This window comes from Helianthus annuus, chromosome 14 (genome assembly GCF_002127325.2).
Source record: "Helianthus annuus cultivar XRQ/B chromosome 14, HanXRQr2.0-SUNRISE, whole genome shotgun sequence".
NCBI lineage: Eukaryota > Viridiplantae > Streptophyta > Magnoliopsida > Asterales > Asteraceae > Helianthus > Helianthus annuus.
Window position 1 is genome coordinate 9,202,420 of NC_035446.2, and position 23,145 is coordinate 9,225,564.

The 23,145-nt window shown below is 36.0% G+C and overlaps 1 pseudogene; it reads right to left on the reverse strand.

Annotated features, from left to right (window-relative positions):
- Positions 1-9,967: 9,967 nt before the first annotated feature.
- Positions 9,968-21,882, reverse strand: LOC110906400 (annotated as a pseudogene).
- Positions 21,883-23,145: the final 1,263 nt, after the last annotated feature.

Below are 23,145 nucleotides of genomic sequence, written 5' to 3' on the forward strand. Positions count from 1 at the left end.
GAGGAGTTCTATCAAATTTAGCTTCATTTCATCAGAATTTCATACTTCTACACCTTCTTTTCTAAATTGGACAAGATTTAACGGTCAAAATGGATTGAACTTCACATATATCATGCGAAATAGTGTTTTAACTAATCCTTGAAAGATTTGGACTAAAATTCGATCTAAAATTGATAAAATGTGTAATTCCGTTTGAAAAACTGTTCGGACAAAATGACATCAACATAATTCCGTTTGAACTAGATCTTAATTCCGCATGGAATTAGCTACATTGGGTTAATTTCGCTTGAATGTGCAAGATAATTTCATACGGAATTTAATTTCGTTTGAACTACTTCATACGAAATTATAATTTCGTTTCAAAGGTCTAATTTCGTTTGAGTGAAAGTTAATTCCATACGGAATTATATTTCGTTTGGGCGTGTTCACGCGGAATTAGTGTTTTCATTTGAAAAGCTGTGATTCCGTTTGAATTGTTATTTCGCGTGAAAAAGTAATTCCGCACCAAGGGTTATCTCGTTTGAAAGTAGACATTTCGTATCAAGATCATTTCACGTCAACCGAGTGTCTGTTTATTTCAAGTTGTTTGATATTGTTTAAACTGATTGTGTTTGTTTGATCTCTGACTCTAGGTAATTCAAGAATTTCACATCATGGCTGAAGAGTTCTACAATACGTTCTACAACGCGTTTACATCTGAGTCTTCCGAAATCTCAACTGTCACACCAAAAACCATTACAAAAGCAATAAATGAGAACATTAAACATGATAACTTCTACGGCACACATTCAAAACCACCAACTCTTGAAAGCATTGAAGATTACACTTGGTGGAAAGATCGGTTCATCAACTGGGAAAAAGTTTATGCTCATGAAAGCTGGTTCTGTTTGGAATTTGGTTATAAAAGGCCGACCAATGACAAAGGAGAAGAAACCCCGCTCAAAAATTTATCAGCAGAAGACAAAAGAGAATTTTCAGCTGAATAGGGAATGATTGCGTTAATTCAATCTTCAATCAGAAATGACATGTTTGCTTTATTGCTACATGACGGATCATCAAAATTTGTCTGGGAAGCTTTATAGGTAAAAGCTGGGGGGGGGGGGGGGGGGTAAACAAATCAAGAAAAATAAAATTGCATTATTAAAGAAAGAATTTGATTTGTTTGATAGTTTGAAAGATGAATCAGTTAGACAAATGATAGAGAGATTTGGTCATTTAAAAATTGAACTTGATCGTTTTGGCATTGTTAAAACAAGAGAGGAAATCATTGATAAGATCATAGAAGCGTTACCACGAGCTGATCAGTGGCAAACGTTTGTTTTTATTCTGAAAAATGATGCTTTGTATGATGAAATTTCTCTTGATGTCTTGATAGAAAAAATTGAAAGTCATGAACTGGAATTGTAGAAGCAGAACAAAATGAGCAGTTCTTCACATCAACAGAATGTTGGTTTGTATTACAAAGGTAATTTACCTTCGGTGAAAGCTGGTGAATCACCAAAGACAGCATTCAGTGGTGAGAGGACAAAAGAGCCACAGAAAAGTTCATCGAGTTACAATCCGGGTTATCATTCATCTTCTTCAAAAGCCAGTTCTAAAGAATCAGAGGAAATATTGTGCAACATTGCTCTCAAGTTGAAAAATTCCCTGGCTATGAGCATCAATGCAGCTAAACAACAAATGAGTTTTCTTGCATCAGTTCTGGAATCGTATGAAGGTCTAGTAGCAGGCAGAATTGGAAATTCCGAACTGACCAAAGAAGACTACGACCAGATCGATCCAACAGAAATGGAACTCATTGACATACGTTGGTGTTTAGCAAGTTGCATTCGAAGAGCACAGAGATACATGGAGATTACTGGGAAGCAATCATTAGGTGGTCCGTCAACAAAGCTTGGATTCGACAAATCCAAAGTGACTTGCTTCAGATGTAAGCAAAAAGGTCATTTCAAAAGAGAATGCAGAAATGCTGAAGTTGACGAAACTGAAAAACCTTTCAATGATGACTATTATCGAAAGGCGATTTATCACCGCAGTAAAGAAGAGCCAAAAATGATTGAAAATATTCCAAAAGAGAAGTCCAGAGCTCTTGCTGTAATCCATGATGATGAAGGTTTTGATTGGAGTCAGATACTTCCAGAAGAAGATCGTGTTGTAACAGCTCATGGCAGAAAAACATCAAAAAGTCAACATTATGTTTTTGTTGCTGAAATTCAAGAGGAAAACAAAGAAGAAAAAGGCACAGCTGAAATAAAAGAGAAAACCAGAGAAGAGATTCTGAGTGAGAAAACTTACAGAGAAAGAAACATTGCTTGGAACAGGATGAATGAAATGCAAGAGGAGTATGAAAGTGCAGTGAGCAACAAAAGATGGGATAAAAAAAGAGAGTGCTATTTCAACAGACAAGGTGAACCTGTTGTTCCCAAAAAGGACATAGTTTTTGAAGATGTTCTTCTCATAATTCCTCGATCAGTCGAATATTACACAAATGTTGAAAAAGATGAAACATATGCAAAAAGGCTTGAAAAGGACATAAGGCATGTCATGATATCGAGTTTGAGGAAGAGCGATGAAGAAAGAATGAAGAAGAATGTAGATAAGATAGTGAACGATTTGAAGAAGGTTGCTGAAGATGTGAAAGTTGAAGCTGTTAAAGTTGAGGTTGTGCAGATAGAAGAAGAAGAAGTTGTGAAAGATGCTGTTACTGAAGAACATAAGATTGAAGAAACCGAAAGGAAAGTTGTTGGTGATGGTGATGATGTCTGTGTTGAAAAAGAAAAACAGAAAGATGCAGAGCAGACAGAAACTACAGTAAACACCGAGGTGCCAATCACCGAGGTAAATTCTGATTCTAAAATCTTAAAAACTGTTGAAAAGTGCAAGAAATGCATGGAACCATGCAGTGCTTGTACTAAAAAGATGAAAAGTTCTAAACAAGAAATCTTGAATTCACAAAAGTTGAAGAAGTTTTCAAAAATCAATGCAAAGAAATGTTAGAAAATGAAAAAGTTTTAAAAGAAAATAGTGAAACACTTTCAGAAAAATATAAAAAAATAGTAAAAGAAAATGAGATTTTGAAAGAAAATGTTTTGAAAATAACAAAAGAATGTTCTCAAAATGAAAATGTTTGTCAAGAAATGAAGAAAGAATATGATTCAATAAAATTGGCATATCACATTACAAAAGAGTCCTATGAAAAGGTGAAGGGTGAAATGAAATTTGTTCAATCAAGATTGAATTATTGTTCTGAAACAACAAAGGAACTAAAACGAATGTATGAAATTAAACAAGATGTTGTAAATTCATATATTGAGGATGTTGCTAAGCTAAAAAGTCAGATTGTTGATTTAGAACAGGATAACAACAAATTAAAAAGTTATCATGCGTCGTCATATGTGCTTGAAAGAATTTTCAACATAAAACCGGATGGAAAAGATTCTGAGCTAAACAAGAAAGGTATTGGCTCAGAGTTTTATCAAGTTCCACCACCGGAAAAGTTTGTATTTTATGATGATGAAGAGGTCGAAAAAGCTTTCAACTTGGTAGATCAATTTCCAGACAACATTGACATAACCTATTCCAAATCTGATGATTCTGATGATTCAGAGGTGGTAGGTAAGGTCGTTGAAAGTGTGTTGAAAGAAGAGTCGGTTGAAACAGGTAATTCTGAATCACAGGATGAAATGAAGGTAATTTTCATGATGGATATCTGAAAAACACAAAATCCGAGAAAATTTTGAATGATGATTCAAAAGGATTGGTTTATACCATGATTGGATCGGACAAATTATTCTTAGATGTTGTATTCCCAATTCAGAATGTGATTTCAGAAAAGATTGACAAAGTTTTCAAAATGGTTGAAATTGAAAAGTCTGAAATTCCAAAGTTTGCTGGAAAAGATCACAAATTTTTTTATAACAAACCTGGTTTCAAGAAGAAAAACATGAAAGCTGGGTTGGGTTATAAGAAGAAACAAAGTTGGAAAAGAAATGAAATGCCAAATTATCAGGCAAATATGAATTTTGTTCATGGAACAACTTCAGAAGAAGAGAAAGAACTAAAATTTAGATGACAGTCTAATGACGAGTTCTTAGCTCAAAAGAAAAAGCAACAACCACAGGTCAAAGATGTGTCCAAGTGAACATATTTTAAATGTGATCAAATTGGACATCTTGCACGCAAGTGTCCAAATCTGAAACCTGTAGATGTTGACAAAAAGAAGTTTGATAATGTTGAGAAACAAAAATCTGAGAATGTGAAACAAAGGTCAACCAGATTTGATTCAAAACAAACTTGGAGGTACAACGCAAACAAGTTTGCTTCAAATCAAAATTGGAAATCAAACCCGAACAGGTTCGATTCAAGACAGACCTGGAATTCTCACACACGCAGATTCAGAACAACACAAAGTTGGAAAACATCAGTTGATATGACAAAACCTCAACAGTTTTGGAAATCAAATGTTGTTCAAAGTCAAAATGTTCAAAAAGATTCACATTTTTACAAACGATGTACTCCTAAAGGTCAAACATGGGGTGTTAAGGAACCGGTGACTTCGATAAATGACGAAAAAGTTGAAGTCAAAATTGATAAGATATTTGTGAAAGATGACAAAGAATTTCCGACAATGAATGAAGTTTATTGTGTTGAAATGCCTAAGGTCAAACAGACCTGGGCAAAAATTTTCAAGTAATTGAGTAAATTGAACGTGCTGGTGCTCAACAAAACCAAAGATTGTGAGAATGGAAGTTGGAGCAGTCTCGCAGAACGAGGAGAGGAGGCTGCTGAACCCTGTGTTGGTTGAAACAGAGAGTTTATTTGATTTCTGTACTTAAATAAACAATGTTTCAAAAACTCTAAAAATTGAAAAATTTAAAAACCAAAAATATGTTTTCATTTTTGTCAAAACATTTGTAAAAATTCAAAAATATTAAAAAAAAATATGTTACTTGAATATGCCGAAACACTCACGGCGGAACAAACATGATTAATTTCACAAGATTGAAAAACGGTTTTCAAACTGTAAAAAAAATCAATGTGTTGTAAATCATGGGGGTATTTACTGCTTTTTATGCAATTTGGTATACATTAGCAGAAAATGGATGGCGAGACAAAGCTATCAGTGTCGGTTTGTCAAATTTTCTTTAAATGGTTTTGCATTTTAGGGGGAGTAAGAAAGAATTTTCAGAAAATACAAAAACATTAGAAAATTTGAAAAAGTACATTTGAAAATTTGAAAAAGTTAAAACATGATAAAATTCGAAAAAGAGCTTTTGTGTAAAAAGAGGAAATGATAGTACATCAGTAGACAATCACAGTACGCTAAAGAAATGGAAAGTTAAATTGTGATAAACGGTCTCACTGATGATATGCCAGTAGATTTTTACACGCTTAGTAGATTGTGTTCGAGATATAAACCTAAATATCAAACTTACTTATCTCGTGGGGAACATCTCTCGGATATATAGGTAACCACTGAAATCTTGTTTGAAGGGCTTTCTATTTCTGACATACTAGGTCTTTGTGCGTGGTAATATCTGGGTATTATACCTGGACTTTTGATTTTGCAGGAGCAATAGCCTAGTCCTCGTATAATGCTTTACATTGCTTTAATCATAAAGCTAGCCCTCAGTATAAAAAATGATGAAACATTGAAAAATGTTAATCATGTGCTGTTGAAGAAAAGATCCCCAAACGGGACACACATAAAGTCGAGCCGTCATCTCTTTGCTGAACGGAAGTTCTGACCTGAGCTCTCACGGTTTCGCATTTACCCGTTTACAGATATCATTAGTGTACATTCACCTGTAAACTGAATATAGAAGTCTGGATACGGGAGTATATTCTGAGGTGGGACACGCGAATAAGTTTAAGTTGTATAAAACACTAAATCCATATCTCGGAACAGTTGAACTAGTAAATTAACTAGTAAGATTATCCGCGCTTGCTCTTTCATTAATAGCTTCCAATCAACAACCATAGTTACTACTGAACCAGAAACAACGATTATCAACATCGTCGCCACCATCGGTATTAGCCACCACCGCTTCTCCACCACCGGCATGGATTTAGGGTTTTGTTCGTTCCGAAAGTTGTTCTGATAACTGGTCACACAGTTGCTTTCTGTTCTTTCACTGGCCAATAAAGGTATGTCTCGGTTATTTTCTTCGGTTTTTTCGAGAACAAGGGTTTTTTTGCTTCCTTACTTTTGTCAATTTCTATGTGTTTTTTGGTTTCATCATGATTTTTACTGTAGTTATCAGTTAAGGCTCTATACCTTCTTGATTTCATGCTTTTTCGGTGTAAACTTTAGTAATTATGTCATGATAACTTGCTGATAATTCAAAGTATATATGTATGTTTAAACTATGCCCGTTTCAGTTAGGAACAAGAAGTAAAGTGGACGCCGTAGGTTATGGATTTCCACCAAAATAAAGAACTTCAGGTGCTCAATTTTCATCTCAATTTTTTTACCTTTACCTACTTTCACCCTAACCAATCTGACATATTTTTTAAAGTTGACTCCAACCTGTTATGCAACCAGAGCAAAGTTATGACGAGGAATATTCTCATTTTATAGTATTGACCTATTCTGATCCAATGTATAACTTAAGTATAGTGGCATTCTACTAGTGATTTCCGAAAATGCATAGCTAGGAGCAATTTGATTTTCATATGTTTTGTTACTTAAAACAAAATATGTTTTTCCTCAATGGGATAATAAGGAGTTAGAAGTAAGTACAAACATATAACCACAACAACATGCCCCTTTTATTTTCCTAGTTATAAATGGTGTTTATGATCAACATGTACAAAAGATGACAATTTGGTGTACTATGTGGTTGATAAAACACCAAGTAATAGAGCTCATAAACTACCCACAATCCGAACTTGAGCTTTAAATGTGCTTTTTTTATAGGCCCCTCTTTCTTTGCGCCCAAGCGAGGTCGACGCGCCTAACGCCTTTGATAACTATGATAAAAAAGCGGATTTTACCTAACTAATGCTAACATTCTCCATTAAATTTTCATATTGTGATGTAAAAGAATCAATATTACACTCTTCTTCTAGAGTCGGGTCTTTCAGTAGATTTGACTTTTGGTTAACCACCACTTTCATTTTTAGGTTGACCTTTTTTAGTCAAGGTTGACTATTATTGTGCAGATCATCTAACTATCTAAGGCAAGGCAATGGTTGTATTGCTGCTCTCTGGAACTGAAAATCCCTAGTGCCATGACTCCCCAAAGCCTATGAAAAGATCTAAAAACTATATACCAAAGGCCCCTTCGAAGGACGGTCACAAGACACTGCGACATTCTTTCGAGATAACTAATAGAATAAAAGATAATGCAGATAACTAATGTTTTAATAAATGATTAAAGCATTTGATAAGTGATTACAAAAAAAAAAAAAAACAATACTATTATATTGGTAATCTAAATCTTTAAATATTGTGATTTAGGAGACTGTATACACTAAAATTTTCCTTCGACTTTCAACCCCTTTAACTTTTTGGATCTGTTTGAGATTAAAACTAACCCAAGTTGATCCATTCAAAAGTAAACAGGTCAAAATTGACTACTCTAATATCCAATAACTATATTTGAAGGACTTCTCATATTATTCAATCACATGCCTTTTACCAATCATATATATTAAAAACACCAGAACTTGTATGTAATTTTTCTACAACTGGCAATCCAAAAACATGTATAAAAAATGAACAGTAATTACACATACATGTGATTGCTCTAATGGAACAACTTCAGACAAGAATTCCTGTGCAGCCTCTACTAAGTTATATCAGTCATCTTTCGATTAGAGTTAACTGCTGCAGAAACCCTTCTGCAATGCCCAATAAAATAAATTCGTCCCCGTCAAACATGAAGTCCTTCGGGAACAAAGACCAATATGCAAACAATTGCTTCAAACGTGCAGAAAGATCATGGTAGCTTAGCCTTTCAAACGTGCAGAAAGATCATGGTAGCTTAGCCTTAGGGTGGGACAATCTACCAACATCTTGTAACCTCCATGTCTCATTATTTAAAACTTCTTCCCAATATTCCTCCTCACCTGTTTATGTTCTCAATAATCTACCAAGTAAAATCAAAGTCAAAGGCAAGCCGTCACATTTTTTCACAATACCTTCACCATGTTTTTTAAGTGACAAATGTGAATCAAAGTTGTTTACACCTAATGCATGTATAGCAACTTTTTAGGCAGCTAACTCTTTCTTGTTGTCATGATGATTTTCTTTCCAGGAGTACACACATGAAACGGGGCCAACCAAGGTTTCCTAATCCTCATAACTTTGCTTATATTAAAGTTATCAAACTCATCAGAAACACAAACCCATTCCTTGTGTTCAAAGTGATCCTTAACTTGCTCTTCATCGTACAACAGTCTAGCTAGAGTTTTTTTTACCTACCCCACCCATACCAACTATGGGAACAACGCTAAAGTTTCGAACCGTCAAACCGACAGACCACACCTCTTTCTCCCCTTCGCGTTCAACAATACTAGATACATCAACCTTAGAGGTCTGTAATCTTCTATTTACAATTTTCAACCTAGTCCCCTCTTTCACAATCAACCTTAGAGTAGCTTTATCCTCTACTAGATCTTGTAACCTAATGATAATATCATTTACCTTATCTTTCATCCTCTTACTCTATACCGAATGCTTTGAGAAAAAACTTTCTTACCTTGCTGGTGCGGGTTTCTGATTCGTCGATGCTAAATCGTCGAGTACGCCAAATGATGGAGATGATTCAGCCACTGTTTCACAGATCGATTGGTTGAAGCATCCGTGGTAAGGAGCAGGTTTTTGTAAACTGGCAGCTGCTTATCAAAGATTTTGTAAGGGCGTAACGTAAAAGTGTAAAAACGAGATGTTGAACTGGCTGCTTTGATGAGGATAACGGCGGAAGAAAAATGGTTGCACGAAGTGTATAGAAATGGTGACCTAATTGGCTACTTCTTAGCTGTATGTGGTAAGCTGGGCCCAACCCATAGCCCAATTCTTAACCTTATCTTACTTTTGTTTAAAACTAGTAAGATTGTTCGCGCTATGTTGCCAGGTTTCGGTCGATACATATTTTGATTCAGTATAACAACCGAAGGAAATATATTCAAAAGAATATCGACACATGTTTTACATCGACCGAAAACCATAAAAAATAAATTAAATTGGATAGCGAAAAAGGACTGATTTTAAATTAATTGAAAATAGAAACGTAAACGTTATCTTTAATTTAACGTTAATGAAATTTATATCTAAACGTAAACTAAATTGAATTTATATTGACAGATGCATAAAAATAAGCATGTGAGAAAATAGTGGTTTTTAACGTTATTATAAATTGAAAGCGTGTTCTATTTGTTTAATTGTTGTTTTTCAAAGCAAAGGTCACAGGTTCGAATCCTCTGCATAATACTGACTTGGTACTCCCGGGAAGAGGATCTCAAAAACCTCTGCATCCCCTGAATAATAATTTTCATTTTGCTTGATTTTGCAAGTTGTGATGTTAATACACATGAAAACACACCATCATGATACACTTGAATTCTAGGTTCATGTCTTCACTTTAGTCTCGATCTGCGTCTGGGTTGGAGTCTGGCTTCGTTGGACTTGTCTTTTTCTTGAGGAACTGTATTATACAGGTATTAAAATTTGGTTTAAACCGGTTGGTTGAATCGGTTGAACCAGCTACAGGAAGCTTGGCCCTCACGAATCATACCGGTAATTTGAGGGACGGCAAAGAAGTTATACCGCCGGTAAATTGGGTTATACTGGTTTAAATTGGTATACTGATACCGAGCCAAAGGTTAACGTTTGGAATTTTAATCTTTCATTTGAGGAAGTAGTTGTGTTTCTAGTCTGATTTGGTCGCTTTTGACTAAATTGCAGGTTACGGTTTTAGAAACAGGAAACCAAACTGACTTAACCAATTACCAGATAATTGAATAGTGTAACTGTTCGCAGTCAATTCGTTTATTCTAAAATACAGAGTAGATAGATAGATAGATAACAAAAGCAAGGTAGCAAGAGGTGACAGAAAATATAGTATCAAACTAATGATAAATTTATTACTTTATGGTGACACTGATAGAGACAGATTAGAAATCTTCGATGGCTTTGTGATGTTTCGTCACAAACGATAGTAAATTCAAATCTGTTACTGTCTGGTGATATGACCAAGAAACTCATCCAGTTCCTTGCGCATAACGCCACCTTCTTCCACCGATTGCCTGACCACAACGCCTAGTTCTGCCGCCTTCTTTCTTACTTCACATCCTTCTTCCGACACCATCAATCGTCTAACCGCATCCGAAACCATCGCTACCGTCACCTTTTCATCTCTACGCACCCACTCCCTCGCGTATATCCCCGTTCCAAGCACCTCTGTTATCAGAGTAGCGTTCCTTGGTTGATCGGAATGCATGGGCCATGCAGCTATAGGAACCCCCATCGTGATCCCCTCCATGCATGAATTCCAACCACAGTGACTCATGAACCCACCTGTAGATGAGTGTTTCAATATTTCAAGCTGTGGTGCCCAACCTCTCACCACTACACCCACCTCACTGCTTTCCACCCCCCTCTCCTCATAACCCTCCGGCAACTCCACTCTCCGATCAACACCGTCAAATATGTCGGCTTTATCGGCCTCCCTCACCACCCATATAAACTTCTGACCGCTTTCCTCCAACCCGAAAGCAATTTCTTTCACTTCTTCATCCGTTAGTGAAACCGTGGTACCAAACGAGACATAAATCACTGAATTTGGTTCTTGTTTGTCGAGCCAAGTGAATAACTTGATCGATTCGGGACTGGAGTTCTTGTGATCACATATTGTAACCGGATTGAATGGACCGATAGCCCAATTCTTGGTAGTACCGGAGGTCACTTTTTCGTGCTTAAGTAACTCCAAGTACTTATCTTCAAACACTTTGCTTGTGTCGTAAACTGTTCCCGAGCTGATTTTCTTGAACGATGTGTCTTCTGAATTGAGTAACTCCACAAACTCGTTGCTGAAACACCCTTCTAAGGAAGGGAGTTTCATCCTCAACTATTCGGTTTCATCGTCCAACTTTAACGCTTGTGTTTCCTCCCAATGGAACCAAAAAGCAGTAAAAGCAGAACAAGCTTGAAACATGTAACTATGTAAGCTTCAGCATTAGGGACCGAAACAAAGTCTTGAACGATGGAGCTCATCAAGTAATCATGAACGATCACTACACGTTTCATTTTGGTCGAGAGATCGGATAACAATTTGAGGAAGGGTTCCCGTAGATGCATGATGGCATTGAACGTTGGCATGAAGTGGTTGGGGAAGCGTAGGGTGGCATTCGGAGTGGGTGGATGGTTAGGGAAAGCGGGTATCGGAAACTCGTGGAAATGGATGTTGGAGATGGAGAGAGGGTCCCATCCATGGACCCGAAGCTTGGCTTGGCGCGTATGACTGGGGGCGCAGACGAAGTGGACAGGGAGGTTGTAGGCGGAGATGAGGCGGGAGAGGTGGATGAGCTGGTTGAGATGGCCTTGTGCTATAAAAGGCACCATCACAACACATGTCTTGATTTTGATCCATTTGGTTTTGTTTGGAGTACTAGTTGTTGGAGTCTTTATATAGAGATGTCAAGTAAATAAAAATGTAGGGGACTTTGTTGATAGCATCATAGGATGTATCATGTATCCAAGGAAACATCATTCTGCCGTAATCCTCTCGGGTCAGATGGTCTCATTTAGACTCCAACATCTAGTCAAAATATGGAAACTCTTGTCAAACTATGGAATAGGGATGGCAAAAAACCCCAAGCCCCCTTACGGGCTGAAATCCAAAACATACAGGCCAGGTATACCCGAAGCCCGATAGGTATGGGCCGAAAAAGGGACAAAATTTGGGTACGGGTATGGTGATTTAGTGATACCCGGCCCGATATCCGGCCTGTTTACCCGAATAATACTCAAAAATATCATATTATAAATTTTCATATATATATAAACTTAGTACATACACTTATTACCTTCTCTGTAGTACTAGGGTCTAGTTTTCTCTTTACTTTACTGGTAGTCATCTCTTCAAAATTATATTGGATATGGAAGTTACTACTTCATATGGATATGGAAGTACTAGCTTATTTTGAGCATGTATAAGCTTACTTAGTGAACAAATAACTTATTTTTAAGCACGTATAATTGTTATGGAAGCTAACGCCCTTTATAATGTGGATGTTTATGTAAGTAGGTGGTTCTAATACAATTAACTAATTAAGTAATCGTTTTGATTGAGTTTGATATATGTGGTCTGAATATGATAAGGAAGTATTTAATCATATTTTCATTTGTTATACTTATTAAAATTGAAAATTATTTAAACATCAAAGTAGAAATTGCACATTTATCCCAACGGGTATTTTTAAAAAATTAACGGGTATACCCGATACTCGGGGGTATGCCCGATGCCCGACGGGTAATTACCCGAGAAATACCCGACGGGTAACGGGCCGGGTATGGACAAAGAATTACAACCGGGTATGGGCCTGGAATTACCAATACCCGGCCCATTGCTAATCCTAGTATGTATAACCTTTTAATGGGAAGTTGAGCGAGTGTCAAAGTATGTTTTTATTTTCATTTCCATAAATAACTAGGTTCTTGACCTGCCGCGCATTGCGTCGGCGTCGAAAGTTATAATAACTTGCATTTATAGTGTATATTTGACTTGACTCTTTATCCAAAAAAATTACGTCTTCGTCGAATGAACACGTATCATATTTGACCCGATCGCTTTCAAACACAGTTTATGAATGTACGCAAAATAAGTATAAAAACGTATTATTTTTTACCAGACTCGTTTGAGAGAAAAATTTATGTCAAAACGTGAGTCGTTTACGTTGAAACGTGAATTTAAAATGACAGGTACGTTAAAACTGCCATACGCCTCGCATTACGGTGGGGACACCTTAGTTGTTTATAGCCGGTGGCACGTTATGTGATTCGTTAACCATATAAAAACACATGTTTTGACATATCCAATCTAACTCTGTGTAGCCTATATAAACGTTGCGGTTACAGTGTACGGTGATGACATTAATGTGTGATGCCCGCACGCGACATTACACGTGTTTGACTTTGTTATATACAGAATACAATCCTTTCTTGACATTAACGTCATTAAATATGGATAAAAAAGAGTTTGAAACGCTCATTGTGGTGTAAAGTTGTAACAATATTTTAGATAACCGTGTAAAGTCGTAAAAGTAATTTAGACAATAACATGTTTATACATAGATAAAAAAAGTATATTAATATGTGATGATATGATCTAAAGTCGTAAAAGCAATTCGTACTAAAAACTAAATTTTGAAATTCCTAACTTTTACTAAACTAGAAGGACGATTTATGAATTTAGTCTAATTACTATTTACAAAAAGCCAAGACATTGTGATTATCCCAATACTTAGTGGTTTATGTGTTTGTCGGGAAAAAATGTTTTTTTGACTGAACTCCAAGCCAGTGGCGGATCTAGCCTAAAAGTTCAGGGGCATCCCAAATTTTGTTTTTTCGGATCAGTGCTATCCTTTGTATAATGGAGACGAAGTTGAAGGGTATTTTTACACTACGGAGACAAAGTTGAGCGGTATTTTTACACTACGGAGACGGGGTTGAGGGATAGCCCGTGCTAGTCCTGCTAACACACTAACTCCGCCGCTGCTCCAAGCATAAAGATATTTTCGTAAGAGCAGAACCTTTAATACGGTGATACTTTTTCAAAGAAACTGTTTTTTTTCTTGTTACTGTTCAAAATTGTTACTGTTCAAAACATTCTAAGAATTAATATACAGGAGAGTGCCATGTGGTTTCATTGCTTCTACTATTCAGATGCTACTGTTTCTTTCCTTCAATTATTAGGATAATTACTTCAATTATTAGGATAATAGAATAATCTTATTTTTTTCTTGTTACTGTTCAAAACATTCAAGAATTAATATATAATATATAATATATAATATATAATATATTACTTCAATTATTAGGATAATAGAATAATGCTATTTTTTTTCTTAGGATAATAGAATAATGCTATTTTTTTTCTTAGGATAATAGAATAATGCTATTTTTTTTTCTTGTTACTGTTCAAAACATTCAAGAATTAATATATAGGAGAATTATAAATGATTTTTTTTTATAAATGGTTTATTTAGATATTACGATTATTCAAAATATGGCTATCGTGTAATTTTGTTTAAGAAAGAATTTCGTCTAGTTGTTTTTCTCTAATATCAACATAAACTATCTATAGTTAAAAGTGAATATTTATAGGAGGTGTTTATTATACAATCGGTTTTAAGCGGAGAATCTTTATACTGAATAAACACGATTGATTTTGTGTGAAAATTTAAGTGGACAAGTATACTGACAATCTAAGTGAATCGCTTAGAACTTAAAGTGTTTAAAGCTCAACGGTACTAGTGATTTGTCATAAACTGATATGATCTTCTAACACGAACTCAAACAAAAATATTGTCTGTAAATATGTTTGTAAATATTTCTTTACTGCTTTATATTTCAGAAAAATCCAAAAAAAAATTGATTTCACTTTAGTTTCGACAACCGATGTCTGAGTGCTGAGTTTCAAAATCTATATATGCTAATTGTGTTTCTAAAAATAAAACAAGTTCATTAATTTGAAACTTGAATTCTAAAATCAAAAATTAAAAACAGTTTGTGATATCTACAAGGTTATTAAATTGGACTTGGATGATTGACTGTGAGGGAGTTGGATTCTTAAACATTGCCAAATCTTGGAAGTTTGTTGATAGGGGGAGTAGTTAAAGAGTTTAAAAGAGCCAGATTCCGATTTCTGGACAATTTCAAAAGATTGTTACTTATAAATGTTTGAGAAATTGCAGATACCAGATTACGATCCCGACAGCTGAGTCTAAGGGGGAGTCTGAAGACAAGCTTGAAGCAAGGGGGAGCTTGTAACCGGAAAGCAAGGCGACGATCCCAAAGCACGAAAACTTGATGAAATGGGGAGTCTGAAGAGAGTGTTTCTAAAAGATGTTATTAAAAAAGCCAGAGTCAAATTCTGGTATATTTTTCAAGATGGAAGAAGATAAAGATTGATGGATGCTTACAGTGTTAGACAATTCGGAAAGCGCAAAAAGACTGATCAAGACTGAAGATGTGTCATGCTGAAGACTAGACGCTGAAGACTTCGTCAACATCCAAGGGGGAGTCTGTTAGTGCACTATGTCTGTTGACTTCGTCTTGTATCATGTCATGTAATAGGATTGTTAGATCTGGGCACGTAGTTCGAGAAATAGGATTTAGAGGTAATTTTGCTTGAATGGACTAATTCTGCTTGAAAGGGACACATGTGTAATTCCGTGCGGAATTAGATTCCGGTTGAATCTAATTCCGTTTGGGCTTGTTTCACGCGGAATTAGAATCCTATATAAAGCCTTCAAGTGAAATCATTTGTAACGTTGGTCTGATTTGGTACCGAAGTGCTGCCAAATTGTCTCCAGGTGCTGTAACACTATCAGATCAATAGTAGAGACATATTAAAGTGAATCAAGCTGTTATCTTGTCCGTTTCATTGATTCCGCCTTTGATTCGGATCCAAAACTCTTCTGAAGGACTCATTCGGGCCATACAACGATCCTACAAAAATTTTTGTATGTCACACCCCAACTAATGGTGGAAACATCAGAGTGAGATAAAAACAAATCGTTCAGAGCATCATAACACTAGTTGTGACAATATAGTTAAATCAAAATTTCATAAATGACTAAAGTAGATACATTGTTCCAAACAAAGACAAATTGTAGCAAAACATGATAATTGTTTATTATTAAAGCGAGTTTCTAAGTCCATCCTAACTGGATTTCTTCACCACTTCGTCTAATCAACCTGCAGCATGTATTAAAATACGATCAACGAAATATGTTGGCAGTATATAAGTTTGATACATAGCATAGTAATAAAATGTTTTTTGACTGAACTCCAAGCCAGTGGCGGATCTAGCCTAAAAGTTTAGGGGCATCCCAAATTTTGTTTTTTCGGATCAGTGCTATCCTTTGTATAATGGAGACGAAGTTGAAGGGTATTTTTACACTACGGAGACAAAGTTGAGCGGTATTTTTACACTACGGAGACGGGGTTGAGGGATAGCCCGTGCTAGTCCTGCTAACACACTAACTCCGCCGCTGCTCCAAGCATAAAGATATTTTCGTAAGAGCAGAACCTTTAATACGGTGATACTTTTTCAAAGAAACTGTTTTTTTTCTTGTTACTGTTCAAAATTGTTACTGTTCAAAACATTCTAAGAATTAATATACAGGAGAGTGCCATGTGGTTTCATTGCTTCTACTATTCAGATGCTACTGTTTCTTTCCTTCAATTATTAGGATAATTACTTCAATTATTAGGATAATAGAATAATCTTATTTTTTTTTCTTGTTACTGTTCAAAACATTCAAGAATTAATATATAATATATAATATATAATATATAATATATTACTTCAATTATTAGGATAATAGAATAATGCTATTTTTTTTCTTAGGATAATAGAATAATGCTATTTTTTTTCTTAGGATAATAGAATAATGCTATTTTTTTTTCTTGTTACTGTTCAAAACATTCAAGAATTAATATATAGGAGAATTATAAATGATTTTTTTTTATAAATGGTTTATTTAGATATTACGATTATTCAAAATATGGCTATCGTGTAATTTTGTTTAAGAAAGAATTTCGTCTAGTTGTTTTTCTCTAATATCAACATAAACTATCTATAGTTAAAAGTGAATATTTATAGGAGGTGTTTATTATACAATCGGTTTTAAGCGGAGAATCTTTATACTGAATAAACACGATTGATTTTGTGTGAAAATTTAAGTGGACAAGTATACTGACAATCTAAGTGAATCGCTTAGAACTTAAAGTGTTTAAAGCTCAACGGTACTAGTGATTTGTCATAAACTGATATGATCTTCTAACACGAACTCAAACAAAAATATTGTCTGTAAATATGTTTGTAAATATTTCTTTACTGCTTTATATTTCAGAAAAATCCAAAAAAAAATTGATTTCACTTTAGTTTCGACAACCGATGTCTGAGTGCTGAGTTTCAAAATCTATATATGCTAATTGTGTTTCTAAAAATAAAACAAGTTCATTAATTTGAAACTTGAATTCTAAAATCAAAAATTAAAAACAGTTTGTGATATCTACAAGGTTATTAAATTGGACTTGGATGATTGACTGTGAGGGAGTTGGATTCTTAAACATTGCCAAATCTTGGAAGTTTGTTGATAGGGGGAGTAGTTAAAGAGTTTAAAAGAGCCAGATTCCGATTTCTGGACAATTTCAAAAGATTGTTACTTATAAATGTTTGAGAAATTGCAGATACCAGATTACGATCCCGACAGCTGAGTCTAAGGGGGAGTCTGAAGACAAGCTTGAAGCAAGGGGGAGCTTGTAACCGGAAAGCAAGGCGACGATCCCAAAGCACGAAAACTTGATGAAATGGGGAGTCTGAAGAGAGTGTTTCTAAAAGATGTTATTAAAAAAGCCAGAGTCAAATTCTGGTATATTTTTCAAGATGGAAGAAGATAAAGATTGATGGATGCTTACAGTGTTAGACAATTCGGAAAGCGCAAAAAGACTGATCAAGACTGAAGATGTGTCATGCTGAAGACTAGACGCTGAAGACTTCGTCAACATCCAAGGGGGAGTCTGTTAGTGCACTATGTCTGTTGACTTCGTCTTGTATCATGTCATGTAATAGGATTGTTAGATCTGGGCACGTAGTTCGAGAAATAGGATTTAGAGGTAATTTTGCTTGAATGGACTAATTCTGCTTGAAAGGGACACATGTGTAATTCCGTGCGGAATTAGATTCCGGTTGAATCTAATTCCGTTTGGGCTTGTTTCACGCGGAATTAGAATCCTATATAAAGCCTTCAAGTGAAATCATTTGTAACGTTGGTCTGATTTGGTACCGAAGTGCTGCCAAATTGTCTCCAGGTGCTGTAACACTATCAGATCAATAGTAGAGACATATTAAAGTGAATCAAGCTGTTATCTTGTCCGTTTCATTGATTCCGCCTTTGATTCGGATCCAAAACTCTTCTGAAGGACTCATTCGGGCCATACAACGATCCTACAAAAATTTTTGTATGTCACACCCCAACTAATGGCGGAAACATCAGAGTGAGATAAAAACAAATCGTTCAGAGCATCATAACACTAGTTGTGACAATATAGTTAAATCAAAATTTCATAAATGACTAAAGTAGATACATTGTTCCAAACAAAGACAAATTGTAGCAAAACATGATAATTGTTTATTATTAAAGCGAGTTTCTAAGTCCATCCTAACTTGATTTCTTCACCACTTCGTCTAATCAACCTGCAGCATGTATTAAAATACGATCAACGAAATATGTTGGCAGTATATAAGTTTGATACATAGCATAGTAATAAAATGTTTAAACGTGCTCATATCCAACATGAATAACACATACAAGTTACTAATATGCTGAACTAGTGTAAACTATCTGTCAAACCCAAGTTTCCAACGCAATCTTGATTACCCAACCTCGTCGAGACGAAGAGGGTGTAATGTGTTTTACTTAACAATACCCCAAGAATCAAGGGTGGTGCGTTAATCCTATAGCGCTGTAATTGTTAAGGTAGGCTAGCAAAGTTTGTGAGCATATAGACACAATGTATACATAGCATATGAGATTAACAATTATCACATGTTTTCATGTTTAAATGTGGATAGAGTGTGATTTGAATAATCAAGTCTCAAGTGTTGCGTGTTTTTGTATAATGTACATGTTGCACCCAAAATGTTTAAAATGAAAATGGGATCGAGTATACTCACAGTTTTGCGTAGGAATTACACTTAAACAGCGAGCGGAATTGATGAAGTCTCGAGATCACGCTGAAATGGTTAGATGAGACTATAAGTGTACTGATGTGAAAGAGTGTCAGATCTGATTATTAGAATACGTGAAACTAAACGAGTTAAAAGGCTTAACAGTCCATTCGTACAAACAGAGTCTTCTGCCAAAACAAACCGACTGATTAAAGTGTGATACGAACTGATTTGATTATTAAAACAACAAGGTAAATGATTTAAACAGTAAATAAAATGATCGGGTGTAAAGGCTGATGTTAAAACAGAAGGTAAAACAGTTATGATTGGGTAACAGGTGGGTTCATGCGAATGGATATAGTCCATTCGTACGGATCAACTAAAAAGTTTTAAATTCTAAACAGATTCGATTGAAATAATGACGTAGTTGTTTTGGTTTATTTAAATCAGTAGATAGAACATTTTAACAAAATTAAACAGGTGTGTGAACAGATTAGAAAATCAAAACAGGATGCGCAAAAGGAGTCCATTCGTACGGATGGACTTAGTCCATTCGTACGAATCAACCGTTCTTGATGAAAACTTATGTTTGATCCGTTTAACCAGACCATTTCTTGATGGAAATTAACCCTAATGCAGGCCCTTAAATATGAAATGAGTTGAGGGTCTGACGGGTTCCAGATTCTACCAAGATGGTGTAATAATAAAAAAGAAACTTATAATTAAGTTGTAAAGTGTTATAAATTCTTGCAAACTTTGATCCAATCTCGTATAAGTGATGCACCACAACAGTTTGCCCAAGCAAAACGAGTGGAAACCATCTTCGAGATAGTTTGAATCAGGGAGTTTTGTAAAAAGTTTAAAGCTTGTGATTAAAACTCAAGAAATGTAATAAAAAATGTAATGAAAATGAGAGCAAGACCCTTACAGTGTATTCTGGTCATCAATGAGGACTTGGGAGTGTTTGCAAGGAGAATAGCGAGTCAAAATGAAGGATTAGGGGGTTTATTTATAGATTCGGGGAGAAATTATGGTTTCCAAGGATTTTGGGCGAATGCACTCCATTCATACGAATCTACTCCATTCGTACGAATGGACTTGATTCGTGCGAATGGACTTGTTTTCAATATTTTATTTTCCAATTTTGATTATTTTACGCGATTTAATCGGTTTTTCGAGTATCAAGCATCAATGTGTACTGAAGAATCAAGAATCATGCATAACATAGCGTTCAAAATGTGAATTATGATTACAAGTTTACACATAAGTCTAACATGAATAACATGAATTATGATCAAAATAATTGTGTTTTCATTATGATCAACTGTCTCGGATTACAAATTAAAATGAAGTAGAATACAACAAGAGTACAAGTGTTTAAAAATAGAAAGTACAAGGCTTGCTAAATCGGGAAAGTACAAATATGCGAAGCGTTACAGTCTCCCCTACTTTAGGAGATTTCGTCCTCGAAATCTAAGAGGTAGGTTGAATGAAGAGTTGTGGATGCTTGGTCTTCATCTCGCTCTCGAGTTCCCAAGTGAATTCGGCACCACGCTTTCCTTCCCAACAAACCTTGACCATGGGAATTCGGCTGAGCCTAAGTTGTGTGGTTCCTCGATCCATGATTTCAACCAGTTTTTCCACGAAATGAAGAGTCTTGTTGATTTACAAGTCTTCAATAGGAACTTGAAGTCCTTCTTCAGCTAAGCACTTCTTAAGGTTCGAGACGTGAAACGTTGGATGAACATTGCTGAGTTCTTGAGGTAAGTTAAGTCGATATGCCACTTTACCAATCATCTCGAGTATCTTGAAAGGACCAACAAAGCATGAGGCAAGTTTTCGCTTTTTACCAAAACGGATTACTCCTTTCCAAGGAGATAATTTGAGTAACACGTGATCACCATCATTAAACTCCAAAGGTTTACGTCTCTTATCGGCATAGCTCTTTTGTCTGCTTCTAGACTTGAGGAGGTTGTCGCGGATTTGAAGAATCTTATCCTCGTTTCTTGAATAAGCTCAGCGCCAATAAGTTGAGTGTCACCAATCTCGTGCCAACAAATAGGGGATCGACACTTACGACCATATAATGCCTCAAAAGAAGCCATTTGAATACTGGAGTGGTAGCTGTTGTTGTATGAGAATTCAATCAAAGGTAAATGTACATCCCAATTTCCACCAAAGTCGATAACATAAGAGCGAAGCATGACCTCTAGGGTTTGGATAGTACGTTCAATCTGTCCATCCGTTTGAGGATGAAAAGCCATACTGAGATTCAAATGAGTACCCATAGCGGTTTGGAATGTTTGCCAAAGACGTGAAGTGAAACAACCATCGCGGTCAGAGATGATGTCAATGGGGATACCATGATGGCAAATAACTTCATCCTTGTAGATTCGAGCTAGTTTCTCAACTTTGAAATCCTCACGAATGGGGAGAAAGTGAGCGGATTTGGTCAAACGGTCAATGATCACCCAAATGCTATCATGACCAGAAGGTGTACGAGGGAGTTTGGTTATGAAGTCCATAGCAATGCTATCCCATTTCCCAACAGGGATTTCGGGTTGTTCAAGTAAACCAGAAGGACGCTGATGCTCAGATTTGACTTTCGAACAAGTGAGACATTTCGCAACATAGGTGGCAATGTCCTTCTTCATACCAGGCCACCAATAGGACATACAAGGTCATCGTACATCTTATCAGCACCAGGATAAATAGAGTATCGGGACTTTTGTGCCTCGTTCATTATGAGTTCACGAAGATTGTCGCGATTTGGCACCCAAATGCGATCAAGATAGTATTGGAGTCCGTCTGATTTTGTCACAAGTTGGTTTTCAGAAGCACCACATACTTCTATGAACAAACTTCCCTCGTTGGCTGACGAATACTGAGCTTTACGAATGCAAGTATGAAGATCGCTAACAATCTGAGAACAACGAATGCTACTAACATGAGATATACGACTGAATGCGTCGGCCATGACATTCGCCTTGCCAGGATGGTAGTGAATTTCGTAGTCGTAGTCGTTAAGTTATTCCACCTAACGACATTGATGCATGTTTAGCTCTTTTTGGTTGAAGATATGTTGTAGGCTCTTATGGTCGGTGAAGACCACACACTTGGTACCATATAGGTAGTGTCGCCAAATCTTTAACGCAAAAACAACTACGCCAAGCTCGAGATCATGGGTAATGTAGTTCTTCTAATGTATTTTCAGCTGTTTAGAAGCATATGCGATGACCTTGTCTCGTTGCAAGAGGACACAACCAAGACCACGGTTCGATGCATCACAGTATACCACGGAATCATCGTTTCCATCAGGAAGTGCAAGAACAGGAGCATTGCAAAGAAAGTCCTTAAGAGTTTGAAAGGATTCCTCTTGTTCAGGACCCCGAATAAAAGGTTTCTCTTTTTGAGTTAACAACTTGAGGGGAACGACGATTTTCGAAAAGTTCGAGATGAATCGACGGTAGTAACCCGCTAATCCTAGGAAAGAGCGAATTTTAGATGGGGATTTAGGTGCGATTCAATTCTTCACTGCTTCGATCTTGGAAAGGTCAACATGAATTCCTTTTTCACTCACAACGTGTCCAAGGAATTGAACTTCTTTGATCCAGAACTTGCACTTGGAAAATTTGGCGTACAAACGTTCACCACGTAGGAGTTCAAGTATGAGGCGTAAATGTCGTTCGTGGTTGGCTTGAGTTTTCGAATAGATGAGAATGTCGTCGATGAAGACGATTACAAAACGATCCAAGTAGGGTTTACAAACACGATTCATTAAATCCATGAAGACAGCAGATTCGTTGGTCAAGCCAAACGACATAACCACGAACTGTTGTTTAAATGATTGAATTAAATTCTTGTTTGTGTACAGAAATGTTGTACCGAGGAAAAGGAAGGGTAAGAATAATATTACAAACGATGGCAGGTATGTATTGGATGCCTTTTATGTTGTTAAAGTTGGTTCTATTATTTTTAGTATAACACTTAATTTCTTGGTAGGGTGTTAACATCGAGGAAAGGAAGTCTGGTCTTTTGAAACAGCGGGATTAAAACGAACAAGATGTAGTTGCAAACTCAAACGTGTTAGGAACATTAAATAGGTTATAGGTGTACATGACACACTTGTATGTCTGTATGATAGATAATTGCACACTAGTGTGCTGCCCTCTTTTTAATGATACACTTTTGTATAACCTGTGGATAGTGATTAGATTAAACGCATCAATACATATACTGT